Here is a 14,426-nt window from a genome sequence, read left to right as displayed (position 1 = left end):
TGTGTAAAATATTGGGGTAAACCACAATGACACATAAAGCCCTCTACAGGGAGAATGGAAAATAAAAACAGAAAAAGGACCCAAAGAGCCACTTTTAAACAAATGGTGGTCATATTGGCGTGACATACATTATCCATCTTTCCAAAAAAGGTTCTTGTTGCAGTCTAAAAGCAAAGGTAATCCTCTCCATCTTGAACATATCATAGGTTATGTCGATCCATTTTTCTACAGTAGGTATTTCAGGTTTTAACCAATAGCTTTCCTGCTAGCAGCACTTAGGATCCGAAATACGTATTTGACATTAGAGGAAGCATTTTCTGTTGTAATGGCCCCGAACCAGTGTTTGATTCATGTCATCCAATCAATATCAGTGTGTTCTAGTTTTACTAAGACAGTGCTGCATTAAATGGAACTGAGAAGAGGCACACACAAAAAAATGTTTGTATGCTTCATTTTAGAAAAAAATTTAAACACTAAGAAGCAGTTTGGATTGAAGGCCATTTTCTCTTAATACAGAGCTGTTAAACTTTCAAGCATATACACTAGACTGAGTTTACTGTGCTTGCTTTCAACCCTGTGTAACTGTGATGTTTAAAATAACAAAAATATGATGGTGAAATCCCTAGTTTATACTACCCACCTCTACCTCAAAGCTTTTTCAATATCAGAGTAAATTGTGTTCAAATTCACAATTGTGTGAGAACAACACGCTGACAACTACCTTTTTCCCTGTGTAGTTTATGAGTTGTCAGTCTATAAACTGTCAGTAAAGTCGACAGCCCTTCGGCTGCTCCCTTGTTTTCACTCGGAGGCACCACAGCAAATCCAAGGTGGATCTGCATTTTGATTTGGCACAAGTTTTACGCTGGATGCCCTTCCTGACGCAACTCCACATTACATGGAGAAATGTGGCAGAGGTGGAGGGTAGGGTTTGAACCGGGAACATTCCACACAGAAACCAAGTGCACCAACCACTTGTCCACCAGCCCTGTTAGTTTATAAATTGTCATTTATGTTTTTTTTTAAAAAAAAAAGGCCCATTTTCCAGAGAAAAAGGTGATATGGTCAAATGCCTTGTTTTGCCCAACCACAGCCAAAAAAAAAAAAAAAAAAAAAAAAATAGCAACTAGCATAATTGATACATTAGAACCAAGGAGTTATTTTTACTTTTCTACTTTAAAAAATTAATGTAACCATAATTCTTCTCTCGACTGAATCACTTTAACCCTAAATTACAAACAAATCACCTTTATGTCGACCATTTCCTGTTGATTTTCTATACTGAAACTGTGGTAACAGCTGCTGTTTGCCTGTGGCTAAGAGAGCAGCTGTTTCTCAGTTACAGTTTTGGTCAAATGGGAAAAACACCCAAAGTGGGTAGAAGTATCACACCAATGCTCTATTTATTTAACCCTCAAGTTTAATTCCTCAATCACATATGAAAGAAAGACAAAACTATGCATGAGGGGAAACTACAATTAAAATGCAAAAAAAAAAAAAAAAAGGTCTCAAGTTAAGTGGTATGTTACAACATTTCACTTCAGGCTTTAAACTGCAAATCAAAGAAGCGATAAGCTCGCATACCTTAATTAAATGAGAGTTTGTAAGGTCTGGGGAGATGTTTTTGCGGCCACCTGCTTCGCACTTTAACAGCTGGCTATCCGGAACACATTTGTTGACATTAGCAGTCAGTCCGCCCCTCACCGTTAGCCAGTTAGTTGACAACTATCTATCGCAGATCATATTAACCTTATCGTTGCCAGATCCGTCAACCATGAATAGTAACTAATTCATCTGACAATAAATCCTTTATATCATCTTAACTTGGAGTACATTACTCGCTAGCCTACTGTTTATGTACCAATGCTAGCAGGTATTATCTGTCAGCAAAGTGTTTAGCTACAGGTGCTAAGACATTCCACAGATGTCAACTTTTTTTTTAATTAACAAACCTTGCACCCAAACGGGAGAGTTTATTTGAAAGACATAAGCCTTTCTTTCAGCAGTACTCTGAGAGCTCTTACCAGCTAACGTTGCAGACTGGACGGCGCAGCAGCGGCAGTCTTCTCCCTCACAGTGTCGCTTCACACGGTTCCACAAACTTAAACCAGCTCCGCTTACCAGCTGCTTTCAGCGTGGCCTGACGACGAATACTTTCTAACTTCTCAGATTAACACAAAAGAAGGCAAAAATGTCACATGCTAGCTTTAGCTATGCCTAATGCTACCTAGCTAATAGCGAGATAAAGATGTGCTTTTGTCGAGCTGCGAAAACGGATCGCTCGCATTAACTGCGGTTAAAAATAATGAACGAAAAAAACCTTCTAACCAGACAAAAGCAGCCAGCAAGCTGAAGTGACGCTGCTACGTGTCGACAAAGTTAGCCCAAATGACAATTTTTATCGAGATAACTTTCCATCCAACCCTGCTGTAAGCAGAAGGGGCTGGAATGTCGCCATCGCTTACAGGGCACCGTGCGCATGCGCATAACGGCAAACAATGACGAGTTCCAAATTACTGTCAAGATGCCACTGGTTTAAACCGGTACAACTATTATAACGAGTCCCGAATGTACCTACATTTTAATGTTCGTGCATAACGTCTTTTTTTCCTTCTTCTTCTTCTTCTCATCATCCCACAGGAGCATGCGCCCATCTATCCACCGGCGGAGTGGCTTCAAAAGTGTTAGAGGGGTCTGTAGTATTTTTAATTTAACCAGGTTAGTCCCAAGATCGAGACTTCTTTTGCAAGGGAGACCTTGACATTTATAAAGTTTCCAATTCACTTAACCTGCACGTCTTTAAATGTGGGAGGAAACCAGAAAACCCACACAAACTCCACACAGAATGGCCACAGGTGGGAATTGAACCTATGACCTTCTTGCTGAGAGGCAACAGTGCTAACCACTAAGCCACCATGCTTCCCATCTTTGGTCTGGTACATCAATATTAATAATAGTTGTTATTAGGTATTAGCAATATGCGTAAATCCCTGAGTTGGCTGGAACAGTGGTTCACATCAGGTCTGGGGTTCTGTTCCATCAGGCCCCCATTCCTTTCTGTTACAAAGTGGCTATCCGTACGGAACTGTCTATTCGTACCTAGTGTTGCCTAGTGTTATGGGTGGGTTTTCAAATAAGTTTAGGGTTTCTCCACTGGTATGTTGATGACTTCATGGTATGACCTGTTGTTCTAGCACACCTGGTAGGGCATCAAGCCACTTTATTGATTATGTCTTTGTTTATACGTCAACCATTTTCCCCAGTTTTTTATAAAAAGTTCTTCCTTCATTACCTAAGGCCAAAATATGGCTATTGGGTATTGCAAAGGCCTTGCGTCTGTCCGTCCATCTGATTTTGCTCAGTCTAAGTCCAGTCCTATTACTGCCAGGGTCTTCAAATTCATAGGGAACATTCTTGGGACACAGACCTTGGACAAGTTCAAAGATGGCTAACCTTGACCTATTTTAAGAGGTCAAATGTCACATTCTGTTTCCTGTTGTTATGCTCATATGGACGACAGCATGAATCATGGAAATTCTCTTCTTTTTCGGGGGGGAGGGGTTCTGTGAAGGACACGGTGGCAGCCAATCAGAGTCGAGAGGCACCGTGACGTCACTGGCTGGTCTCTCTCTGGTTGCTAATCCAACATGTCGGAATCCGCTCCGAAATGTTTCTGTGTAAATATAACATGTTTCATATATTATGTAAAAACTAGCGAGAAATAAACACTTCTAAATCTAAAAATGCTGTTTTTTTATCCCGATAACACCTCTGGGGTGATTTACAAGACATCTTGCAGATGTCAGCACGCACGCGCATCACACGGCATCAAGTTAACTTCCAGTCTTTTCAAAAGCTCATGTACGTGCACACGCACACTGTCCTGCAGACACTGTTAAAATGTAAATAAAATATTGTTTATGATTGATTGATTGATTGATTTTAATCTGCAACATCAATATAAACATACAGAGGTGAATGTATCAATGACACACAGATAACCCAATAAAGCATAAATACTTATTTCTATTGTGGTTCTTGTGAAATTATCACATGAGAAAATAGAGGGGCTTGACTGAAGATGTACAAATTGTAAATAAGATAATAGCATCTTAATAATTAATGTAAATAACATTATGCTCATACAGCCAAGGGTATTTTAGCATTGTGTTATATTTTTTTAGCTTGTATGTAACATGCTCCATCACAAGTATGTCCTCTATGATTAGCAACAATTGTTTGTGACTCAGAGCATCAGTCTTAAACCAGTTCTTAGTAATGGCCTTCTTTCCAGCCTCCAGAAGAATCTTGACCTGATATTTGTCTCCTGCATGCGTAGTTCATTCCAGATTCCCAAGGTACAAAACAAGACAAAATTTAGGAATTACATATCACAATATGTCACAGAGAGCTCAGTGAATGTTTTGTTTTTCTTTTGATCTGTTACTTTTTTCTCATTCATTGTTTTTTTTTTGTTTTGTTTTGTTTTGTATATTTATTCTCATGCTGGGGGTTTTCTGCTTGGGTCTATCTGTCTCTATCTGTCTTGTCTGTCTCTTGGTTCTTGGTGGTGGGTGTTTCCCTCTTTCTGGCTATGACTTTGTTCTGGTGCTTTCCATGCACACCTGTTCCTGATTTGCAGATCATCGCCTGGGGTTATATAAGCTCACTGGGTGCTTGAATCCCTCGCTGGATTGATGTGCCTTGTGCCTCTTTCCAGCTCTGTTCCTTGCATTCCATAATCCTGCCTGCCTCATTGTGTTTTATGATCTTCTGCCTGTTTGATCAAACACACCTGAGCATGATGATTTTTTTTTTTTTTTTTTTCTGACTGCCTACTAGTGTACCGACCTCTGCTATCCACTCAAGTAAAGGCTTTTTACAACCAGAGCTGTCTGTTCGAGCTGTGCATTTGTGTCCAAGAGTTTTTGACCAACCAGCCTGATATATTATAAAACCCAAGTGGCCGCTGTGTGCATATACAACCCCTGGCAATAATTATGGAATCACCGGCCTCGGAGGATGTTCATTCAGTTGTTTAATTTTGTAGAAAAAAAGCAGATCACAGACATGACACAAAACTAAAGTCACTTCAAATGGCAGCTTTCTGGCTTTAAGAAACACTATAAGAAATCAGGAAAAAAATTTGTGGCAGTCAGTAACGGTTACTTTTTTAGACCAAGCAGAGGGAAAAAAATATGGAATCACTCAATTCTGAGGAGTAAGTTATGGAATCACCCTGTAAATGTTTATCTCCAAAACTAACACCTGCATCAAATCAGATCTGCTCGTTAGTCTGCATCTAAAAAGGAGTGATCACACCTTGGAGCGCTGTTGCACCAAGTGGACTCACATAAATCATGGCTCCAACACAAGAGATGTCAATTGAAACAAAGGAGAGGATTATCAAACTCTTAAAAGAGGGTAAATCATCACGCAACGCTGTGTCTAAACTCTGGACCAAATACAAACAACATGGGAAGGTTGTTAAAGGCAAACATACTGGTAGACCAAGGAAGACATCAAAGCGTCAAGACAGAAAACTTAAAGTAATATGTCTCAAAAATCGAAAATGCACAACAAAACAAATGAGGAACGAATGGGAGGAAACTGGAGTCAACGTCTGTGACCGAACTGTAAGAAACTGCCTAAAGGAAATGGGATTTACATACAGAAAAGCTAAATTAAAGCCATCATTAACACCTAAACAGAAAAAACAAGGTTACAATGGGCTAAAGAAAAGCAATCATGGACTGTGGATGACTGGATGAAAGTCATATTCAGTGATGAATCTCGAATCTGCATTGGACAAGGTGATGATGCTGGAACTTTTGTTTGGTGCCGTTCCAATGAGATTTATAAATATGACTGCCTGAAGAGAACATGTAAATTTCCACAGTCATTGATGATGTGGGGCTGCATGTCAGGTAAAGGCACTGGGGAGATGGCTGTCATTACATCATCAATAAATGCACAAGTTTACGTTGATATTTTGGACACTTTTCTTATCCCATCAATTGAAAGGATGTTTGGGGATGATGAAATCATTTTTCAAGATGATAATGCATCTTGCCATAGAGCAAAAACTGTGAAAACATTCCTTGCAAAAAGACACATAGGGTCAATGTCATGGCCTGCAAATAGTCCAGATCTCAATCCAATTGAAAATCTTTGGTGGAAGTTGAAGAAAATGGTCCATGACAAGGCTCCAACCTGCAAAGCTGATCTGGCAACAGCAATCAGAGAAAGTTGGAGCCAGATTGATGAAGAGTACTGTTTGTCACTCATTAAGTCCATGCCTCAGAGACTGCAAGCTGTTATAAAAGCCAGAGGTGGTGCAACAAAATACTAGTGATGTGTTGGAGCGTTCTTTTGTTTTTCATGATTCCATCATTTTTTCCTCAGAATTGAGTGATTCCATATTTTTTCCCTCTGCTTGGTCTAAAAAAATAACCGTTACTGACTGCCACAATTTTTTTCCTGATTTCTTATAGTGTTTCTTAAAGCCAGAAAGTTGCCATTTGAAATTACTTGAGTTTCGTGTCATGTCTGTGATTTGCTTTTTTTCTACAAAATTAAACAACTGAATGAACATCCTCCGAGGCCGGTGATTCCATAATTTTTGCCAGGGGTTGTAATCCAAAAGGTGAATAAACCATCTGACCAATGAGGTGCTGGGATGTGAGTACAAAAAGAGTCCAAATAAATATACAGGATGGAGTGCACACATGTAACACGAATGATAAACAAAACTAAACACTGATGAACAAACAGTGGGGGACCATAAACCCGAGATAATTACAACACAGCAACAGGTGAGACCAAACGATAATGTTATGTTTCGGACGCGGTCGGAGCACCGACCCAGCGTTTGAAAGGACCCAGCATAAAATAAGCAGAACACGGTTCAAAAGATAACAGAATTTAATAAACATAACAGTGTGTGCAGTGCTAAACAACTAAAAAGTCCGCGGCCTGGTGAGGTGGAAACACGACGCGTTCTCAACAGCGCAAACGGTCCGGAGCCACAGCAGTTCGGACCCAGGGACCCCGCCGACACCCCCCAGGTGGCCGCGACAAACCAAGTCTGTGAAGAAAGAAAACATGAGGTGAGTCCAACTCCACACAGAGAGACACAACTCAAAGGTGCACGCAATCAGCAAACACTTCCTGTCTTAAATCTATACATCAGCTTCTTACCCTGCAGGCACAGAACAACTCAGTTCAAATCTCCACTGCAGCAGAAGCTGATTAGACAATTAGCATAACGTGACAGCTCACTAACACAAGGTGTGAGGGACACCAAATCCACTGTCATTACTTCATAAATGTCACCAAAAACCGAATTACCTCAGGAAGTGTGCTGAAGAGCGTGAGACCTCACCCAATCCTCCTTCACAGACTGTGGCGTCAAACCTGGAGCGGTCTCTGCGTCCGTTATGGTGAGATTGTTCTCCTGACGTTGATCTCACACGTCTGCTCACAAGGTCAAGTCTCTGGCAATCACACACTGTGCATTCAAGGTTTAAATGCAGCAATCTCTGATCAAGACAAAATACACCACAGCTGTGAGTCCTGATGACCTGCATGTGAAAACAAGCCTCAGGTGTTCAGGGTGAAGTCCTAATGCTCAGCCACTCAGTCCTGAATGCATACCACCTGGTGGGAGAAACAGAAAACAAAACCCAAGCCAGCCAAACACCCCAGCCCACAACAGTACCCCACCCTCACGGGAAGCCTCCCGGCGACCACACGGACCTGGGCCAGAAAAAACAAAGCCCCCCTCCAGGGACCATGGCTGGAATGTTGGCTGGGAACAAAAAACACCTCCTGCAGCTTCAGTTTCGGCTCCTTGTGCTGACGATCCAGCTGGGAAAGGCCCGTCTCCAGGAGCTGTGCGTTACTGTGCTCTGACGACAGCTCCATCATCAGCTGCTCCACCTGCAATGTTAATTTCTTCATGCAGTCATTGATCATCTCAATGTTGAGCCTCTCCAGCTCTTCCCTCAGCTGGATAACGCACGCTTCCAGCCGCCTCTTCTCTGTCAACAGGGAACTCCGTGCCGAGACCATCACTCTCATCCTGGAGCTCATCCTTTCCCATCCTGAGCCTGTCTGCAGCAGACTGCTCCGCAGCTGACACTCCAGTGCAGAGACATCCTTTGTTGACTTTAATGGTCTTGCCCTCTGTTTCATTTAGCAAATCTGTTAGAGTCTCCACCTTTGTGTTCATTCCTGTCGACTCTTGCTTTAGTTGTTCACTTTGCATAATTTTGGCCAGGAGTTCTTGAACCTGTGCACTCAGCCTTCTTCCGACTGTGTGTTAAAGTCTGCTTAGTCATAAAACAAAAAAAAGAAAAAAAAGACAAACACAAACAACCATACCAACCCCCCCTCCCCAGAGGACCGTCCCATCAAACCCCGGGAAGAGGAGAAAAGATAAAACACAACCCAAACTTAAGCTTGCAAAAAAAAAAAAAAAAAAAAACTCTAACCCCCCCCCCCCCCCCCCCCCCCCCCCCCGGACGACATGTAGGGACCAACACCCCCCAGAGGACATCCCGCCAGCTCCAGGAGTAGTAACCACAGCCGAGGTCCGTCTGGGATACAAAGTCACCCACGGGGGCTCCCAGCGCATCCCAGAGGACCGTTCCATCAAACCCCAGGAGACACCCCCCCCATGACTAACAGACCCAGCCCTGGCCGTCTACGGCTAGATGGACCCACAGTCCTTTCCCCCCCAGAGGACACCACAGTCACACCCTGACGGCGGAAACTGGGGAAAAAAAAAACATACAAACAAAACAACAACCCCAACCCCACCCCCTCAGCGCAGTGGAAACTGGAAGTACGTCCAGGGTCACCAACCACGACTATACCCCAAAAGTCAACCGGGAGGAGTGGAACAGCGGTAATGGCATACGGCACAAGACGGCGCCACCCCTCCGACTTTTAAACCAGCCACCAGTTGCGGGTATATTCCACTGCCCCTAACCTCAGCTATGCCGATGGCATACGGCTCAAAGGCGCGCTGAAGCCGGAGGTGGAACAGGGAATCAACAAAAAAAAACAACACCCCGAACCCCCCCCCCCCCTCCCGGATGCAGCGGTCACCTGGGAAACGCCCAGCACAACCAAACTGCACCACCCCAGCAACGCCGACAACCTACGGCTCACACGGCTGGGGCCAGAGGAGAAGACAGGGAAGTAAAAAAAAAAAAAATACCCCAAACCCCCCCCCCTCCCGGGTGCAGAGGTTACCCGGGAAACGCCCAGCATAACCAAACTGCACCACTCCAGCAACGCCGACAACGTACGGCTCACACGGCTGGAGCCAGAGGAGAAGAGAGAGAACAACAAAAAAAAAACAAAAAAAAAACAACCCAATTACCCCCCCATCACCCCCCAGAGGACCGTCCCATCAAACCCTGGGAGGTGAAACCAAAAGAAATAAAAAGAAAGACCAACAGACAAACATAAAGTCACGTGGGTCCAACTACGCTCCAGACAGCCTGCATTTTCAACTCCACCAGACCACAGACAGTGCTTTAAAACCCACAAAAACAACAAATTAGCCCCTGATAAAAACACCTCATACTAAAACAAGAAACAGATAATAGACCAATAAAAAAAAACTAACATTGGCCTACGTCGTCAAGTGCAAAGAATGGAAAAACATTGTGTTTTCCATCCTTTGAACCTGAACAGTAATGTGACTCTGTCACCAACAGAGGGAGCCAAAGTGCCAAATAAGAAAATCCCCGTGGTAACAGAGTAAAAACCAATACACACTGCTGTAAATAACAGCAGGTTATAACAAACAGCTTAAAGTGCAAACTAAATACCACCGGGGCTGCTACAACAGGCGTCGGAGCCAGCTGCATGGGAGGAGACGGGGCTACAGCCGTAACAGCGGGGTGCGACACGACCCAAGCTGTAAACTCCGCCATGCGCGCACCAACGCGCACAACCCAGGCGGAGAGCACCCGCAACTGATCCCGGATCAACTCCAACATCTGCTGCAGCCTTCCCGGCAAAAATACCGTCTCTGCTTCCGCTGGGCCATTGTTAAATGGCCAGAGACTACTGTTATGTTTCGGACGCGGTCGGAGCACCGACCCAGCGTTTGAAAGGACCCAGCATAAAATAAGCAGAGCACGGTTCAAAAGATAACAGAATTTAATAAACATAACAGTGTGTGCAGTGCTAAACAACTAAAAAGTCCGCGGCCTGGTGAGGTGGAAACACGGCGCGCTCTCAACAGCGCAAACGGTCTGGAGCCACAGCAGTTCGGACCCAGGGACCCCGCCGACACCCCCCAGGTGGCCGCGACAAACCAAGTCTGTGAAGAAAGAAAACATGAGGTGAGTCCAACTCCACACAGAGAGACACAACTCAAAGGTGCACGCAATCAGCAAACACTTCCTGGCTTAAATCTATACATCAGCTTCTTACCCTGCAGGCACAGAACAACTCAGTTCAAATCTCCACTGCAGCAGAAGCTGATTAGACAATTAGCATAACGTGACAGCTCACTAACACAAGGTGTGAGGGACACCAAATCCACTGTCATTACTTCATAAATGTCACCAAAAACCGAATTACCTCAGGAAGTGTGTTGAAGAGCGTGAGACCTCACCCAATCCTCCTTCACAGACTGTGGCGTCAAACCTGGAGCGGTCTCCTGACGTCGATCTCACACGTCTGCTCACAAGGTCGAGTCTCTGGCAATCACACACTGTGCATTCAAGGTTTAAATGCAGCAATCTCTGATCAAGACAAAATACACCACAGCTGTGAGTCCTGATGACCTGCATGTGAAAACAAGCCTCAGGTGTTCAGGGTGAGGTCCTAATGTTCAGCCACTCAGTCCTGAATGCATACCACCTGGTGGGAGAAACAGAAAACAAAACCCAAGCCAGCCAAACACCCCAGCCCACAACAGATAACACAGAACAAAACATTAAGCAATCGGCAACCAGACAGAGGAAAGGTGCGGCTTAAAATACACAAACTAATAAACAAACACACAGCAGGTGTGAGGGGCAGAGACACGCACGTGACGAATAAAACAAATGAAGGTGACTGATAACTAAACAGAGAGCAAGGAGTGATAAAAAACAAAACCTAACGATAACCAAACACAATCAAGACAGTGAAACATCACAAAACCAAAATACACATCCAAAAACATGAGACCAAAAACAAGAAAAACTAACACCAAGAACTAAGAAGACATATGGAGGCAAACACTGAACAAACAACATAAACTGCACAATAACCAAAAACTAAATCAAGGAACACATGCAGACAATAAACATGGAACTCAAAAGTGAACAGAGTACAACATGAAAAACCAAAGAACACATAATGACACTTAATGAGCAACACACAGACGAGATACACTTGAGACAGGGGACACATAAGGACAAAGACACAGCAGAGGACAAACCACAAGAGGGACCCACACAAATGACAGACATGGGAGGACACACACTGAATACAAAAAGGGGTGCGGGCAGCAGACAATAACCACATATGTGTATAAACTGAAAAGATACAGAGGACTGAATACAAACCCATAAACAAAAGGCATGCCAATGAGTAAACCCACCTTAAACAGTTGTAAACTGTGCGTAAGTGCGCAGCTGCGTGCCAATTCGCAAAGAAAACTTTGAAATGTTCAAAACTTGTTGCATGCATTAATTTTGTGAACTAGTCGTGAACATTGCACAACCTAGTCGAAAACACTGCGTCACTGTGTGTCATTGCACACAGCACATATGAACTTGAAATTGAGATTATAATGAGATGTTACATCTATGTTAAACATAACATTGCAAATACATTATCTGACTCATATAGGTAAGTCCCTTCGGCTGCTCCCTTGTTTGCACTTGGGGTCACCACAGCAAATCCAAGGTGGATCTGCATGTTGAATTGGCACAGGTTTTACGCCGGATGCCCTTCCTGACGCAACTCCACATTACATGGAGAAATGTGGCAGGGGTGGGATTTGAACCTGGAGCCTTCTGAACTGAAACCAAGCACATTAACCACTTGGCCACCACCCCTTCCTATTATCTGACTCATATGAAGGAATGAAAATGCAGCTATTTTATCAATGCATTACAATATAAATATTATAAATAATTACCTTTGAGACAAAATTCCAAATGCGTTCTCCACCACATGACGTGCACGAGACAACCTGCAGCTGTAGATAATTTATCTGTGATTCTGGGAACGATGAAAGAATGGCTTCATCAGCCAAGTTCTGAGAGCAAGCGCATCATTGGCTACAAAATGATTATTTTATACAGCGTGGCCTCAAGCAGGACAAAGCAGGAAGCATTACATGGCAGTGTGGAGATCAAATTTATGCAAGTGACATGCCCTGACATGCCCGGCTCTTGCACCATTCGGAAGATTCAGACAGCTTTCGGTGGCTTTTCAGTCGTGTGACTATCCAAGAAATTGTGGACGAGGTGGACATGCCACAACATGTCCTGTGAGGCTTCATCACGGAGGCGCTGTTGCTGCGCCATCAGCTTCGTGCTGATGAATTTTGTCACCACTCTTTTCATAGCAAAATCTTCTTTCACAGTGGAATGTGCCAAAAAAGTGCTGATGTCCACCTCTTCCGCAATTTCTCGGATAATCACATGATGGTCCCACATCACCACAGCGTTCACTTTGGAAATGATCCGGTCATTTCAGCGTGTTGATGCCGATCGGAGCGCGGCACGCTCTCCACCGTTGTGCGAACGTCTTTAAACCGGTTGCACCTGTTGGGAAAGTGTAGTGACACGGACCCACAACAGGGGGCGTAAATGATCGGACAATGAAAGAGTCGAATATGAACACTTTACTGTTGTGAAAGAGCACAACAAAAACACAGAGGATTACAGAATTTGAGCAAACAGTCAATCCACAAAGGTGACGTGTGGGCAGGCTCGAGGATAGAAGACGTCTGTCCTGAGAAGAACCGGAACCACACGATTTCCTCCGCCACCGAACCTGGAGAATACTGGAGCCGCCAAGTTCCGAGTCCCCAGGTGGCCACCGTCTCCGAGTGTCGGATCTGGTACTGCTGGCGAGGAGCAAAAACAGTCAGATGTGGGTGGGTGCACACCCAGTAACAACAATGGTGGGAATTCCACCTCCACCTCCAATACACACTCGTGCAGCTCCTGTCTAACCATTTATCTGGTTGGGGTGTGAAGCGAAGCTGTCGCTGATCACACCAAATGCCAATCTCTCAGATAAAGAACACCACAGGAAAGCAGCTGCAAAAAGAGTTCAGACTAAGACACAGTTTAGTGTTAAGGCTGAGAATATTACCTTCACAGGTAGATGATATCTCGGCAACGAGGTGGAGATGACGTCCGGTTTTTATGGAGTGGAATGATGAAGTGTAGATGAATGACAGCTGTCATGAGATAATGAGTGACAGCTGTCACCCCCGGCTGTGTCCGTGGCAGCAGCACCCTCTCGTGCCTGAAGCCCGCACTTCAGGCAGGGCGCCCTCTGGTGGTGGGCCAGCAGTACCTCCTCTTCTGGCGACCCACACAACAGTACCGCTCCTTAATGTGTGTGATGCCCAGAGGATCGTCACCGAAAGCCGTCTGAATAATCCGAATGGTTTCCGCCTGGCTGTGGCTCAGTTTCTGGCAAAATTTGATGAAGTCGTGCTGCTCCAGTTGTTCCGTCATTTCCTTGCAAAGAAAAAATGACGAGAGACTACACCCATCCTCACACAAAGGCTGCTTACAAGCAAATGACGCAACCGACAGGCGTGAAAAAAATCACGCATGTGCACGAAGGTTCAAGGTTGGCTCATGCAAGCACACGTGATTCAAATCAATCAGGTTTTTGAAAAAAATAAAAAGGTCTGATAGTTTTCTAACAGACCTCATATGTACCTGTCAATCAGTTAGTGCTTTCAACTTCCTGCTCACAGACTGTGCAGACCAGGGATTGAGCCAGAGGGAAAACAGATGGGATGGAACACCTACCCCCACCCCCCACCCCAAACATCCTTCTAATAATGGTTCACTTTGAAGCCATTTTTTGCATATACTACTACAACTACTACTATTACTACAACTATTATTATCATTAATAATAAGAAGAATTCTGCACTAAGTGAAATTGATGAAATTGGTATAAAAATGTGCTAATTTAAAGCTACACAGCCATTCAAATTTCACTAAACTGACATAATTTAGTTTATAATAAAATCCAAGCATTATAATGTTGGTTTATTTTTGAAATGTGTTTCAAAATGACAACTCATTTTAATCAAGAGAGCATATTTTCCTGGGCAATTCCATGACAAATATTTTATTTGCCTTCTTATGCTGTCTGCAGGAGTAAGTGCATTAGTGTGCGCATCCTTGAGCTTTTGAAATGACCAGAAGTTA

The 14,426-nt window shown here is 43.8% G+C and overlaps 1 protein-coding gene across 1 annotated transcript in view; it reads right to left on the bottom strand.

Annotated features, from left to right (window-relative positions):
• fndc3a (fibronectin type III domain containing 3A) overlaps positions 1 to 2,456 on the bottom strand; it is a 250,225-nt gene extending 247,769 nt beyond the window's left edge. The window contains 1 exon segment of the mRNA XM_034168451.1: positions 2,025 to 2,456. The gene's annotated coding sequence lies outside the window, so the exon portion shown is untranslated.
• Between the last annotated feature and the right edge of the window lie 11,970 nt (positions 2,457 to 14,426).

This window comes from Thalassophryne amazonica, chromosome 4 (genome assembly GCF_902500255.1).
Source record: "Thalassophryne amazonica chromosome 4, fThaAma1.1, whole genome shotgun sequence".
In the NCBI taxonomy this organism is placed as follows: domain Eukaryota; kingdom Metazoa; phylum Chordata; class Actinopteri; order Batrachoidiformes; family Batrachoididae; genus Thalassophryne; species Thalassophryne amazonica.
Note: the sequence above shows the minus strand (reverse complement) of the source record. Positions and strands in the feature narration are given on the sequence as shown.